The following is a 2500-nucleotide window of genomic DNA, read 5'->3' as shown; positions in this document are numbered from 1 at the left end:
CGGAAAAAACCGAGTTGACGCAATCAACAAGTTCGATGCCCGCCGCAATGCGTAGAGCACCTCACCGGCCTTCGCGTCGGATCCATCCTCAACATTAAAAATGCATCGTCGTAAAGGATCCAGACTCGCCGCGCGCCGACTTCCTCGGCATTTAAAAATGCGTCGTCGAAAAGTCATGGAACGCGGCTCGTCGCATGCCTCGGCATTGAAAATGCGTCCCTCGGCAAGCACACACGTCGTAAAATAGCATACAACCGTGACACCATAAGCTATACCATTCACCGAGATTCATTTCGGCAAATGCTCGCCTAGGTTTCCGTCAAAAAATACCAACAACCTACACCTCGGGGGCCGGGCCCCCCCGAATCCGAAAATATTTTTTCCAACACCGAAACGGGTCGACGAGTTTTTTTTTCCTTCCCTCGTCAGTGCCATAGGTGCGCCAAAAGGCGCGCACCAAAAGCCTTCGGCAGTTGGTGCAGGGAGGTGAGGCATAGTGCACCCCCCTAAAGAGCTCTTAGGACTTTTTTTGGACTGACAGGAGGAAATATCACATGTGCCCAGCAACCCCCCCCCCCATTTTTAAAAATCGGCAGGAATTTTTGATCTGAAATTTTGGAAATATGTTTATATATACCCAAACCTGCATAATAACAAATATCAGAATTTTTCGAGTCCCGGAAGTATTTTATTTTATTTATTTATCGTTTTACCTTCGGAAATTCATAACCGGCAAAAAAAATTCCAAAATCACCAAACTTCTTTCTAAATTCCTCATTTAATATATATTAACTACTGTATGAATATTGTTCGAGGAAAGTATTATAGAATTTCACTTAGTGCAAGACATATACATTTTTACACAGAGCAGAGGTTCATTCGCTGGGAAGCAAAACCAGCAGAGGTTCATACGGCTGGGAATGTATGCAAGGCATGCCAAGGCATGCCGAAGGGCTGCTGAAGCCCAGCCGAGAGGCTGCCGAAGGGCTGCCCATGCGCTGCCCATGCGCTGCCGAAGGGCTGCCGAAGCCCTGCCGAAGCCCTGCCGATGCCCTGCCGAAGCCCTGCCGATGCCCAAGGGCTGCCCATGGCGCTGCCGAAGGGCTGCCGAAGCCCTGCCGAAGCCCAGCCGAAGGGCTGCCGAAGGGCTGCCGATTGGCTGCCCATGCGCTGCCCATGCGCTGCCGAAGGGCTGCCGAAGCCCTGCCGAAGCCCAGCCGAAGGGCTGCCGAAGGGCTGCCCATGCGCTGCCCATAGCGCTGCCGAAGGGCTGCCGAAGCCCTGCGAAGGGCCTGCCGAAGGGCTGCCGAAGGGCTGCCGATGCCCAAGGGCTGCCGAAAGGCTGCCGAAGGGCTGCCGAAGCCCTGCCGAAGGGCTGCCGAAGGGCTGCCGAAGGGCTGCCGATGCCCAAGGCCTGCCGAAGGGCTGCCGAAGGGCTGCCGAAGGGCTGCCGAAGGGCTGCCGAAGCCCTGCCGAAGCCCTGCCGAAGCCCTGCCGAAGGGCTGCCGAAGCCCTGCCGAAGGGCTGCCGAAAGGCTGCCGAAGCCCAGCCGATGCCTAAGGGCTGCCGAAGCCCTGCCGATGCCCAAGGGCTGCCGAAGGGCTGCCGAAGGGCTGCCGAAGGGCTGCCCATGCGCTGCCGAAGGGCTGCCGCAGGGCTGCCCATGCCGCTGCCGAAGGGCTGCCGGTGCGCTGCCGATGAGCTGCCGAAAGGCTGCCGAAGCCCAGCCGAAAGGCTGCCGATGCCCAAGGGCCGCCGCTGGGCTGGCGAAGGCCTGCCGACCGGCTGCCGAAGGTCCTTCCGATGGACATGCGAGGGCCTTCGGAGGGACGTCGGCGGGCCTTTCCGAGGGTCTTCGAGGCCACACACGCGCTCGATCTTCTCGCGCCGAGCTGCCGAGTGCCCGAGTGCCCGCACCCGCCCACCCGGTCCCGCATCCCGCACCCGCACCCGGTCATTAGATTAATGCACGGGGGGGGGGATTTTCCCGCAATTCCGAGCATTTCGACGCAATTTTCCCGGCCGGCATTTTCCCGCGATTCGCCGCAGTTTTTCCGGGCGGGGCATATCCGTAATTTTTCGGGGGTAATTTCCGTATTTTTGCCAGGCAGGGTTTTTTCCGCAATTTCCAGCTTTTTTCGCATAGCGCGCGCGCGCGCCGCTTGCATACCGCGGACGAGGGCTTGCGGCAAGCCCGCGGGGGTGAGGAATGGTGCACCCCCCTAAAGAGCTCTTAGGACTTTTTTTGGACTGCCAGGAGGAAATATCACATGTGCCCAGCAACCCCCCCCCCCATTTTTAAAAATCGGCATGGAATTTTGATCTGAAATTTTGGAAATATGTTTATATATATCCAAACCCGCATAATAACAAATACCGAAATTTTTCGAGCCCCGGAGGTATTTTTTTTAATTTTTTAATCGTTTTACCTTCGGAAATTCATAACCGGCAAAATATATGTCCAAAAATCACCAAACTTCTTTGCAAAATCCCCTTTCAA

The sequence above is a fragment of the Mercurialis annua genome (genome assembly GCF_937616625.2).
Source record: "Mercurialis annua linkage group LG4 unlocalized genomic scaffold, ddMerAnnu1.2 SUPER_6_unloc_20, whole genome shotgun sequence".
Classification (NCBI taxonomy): domain Eukaryota; kingdom Viridiplantae; phylum Streptophyta; class Magnoliopsida; order Malpighiales; family Euphorbiaceae; genus Mercurialis; species Mercurialis annua.
Note: the sequence above shows the minus strand (reverse complement) of the source record.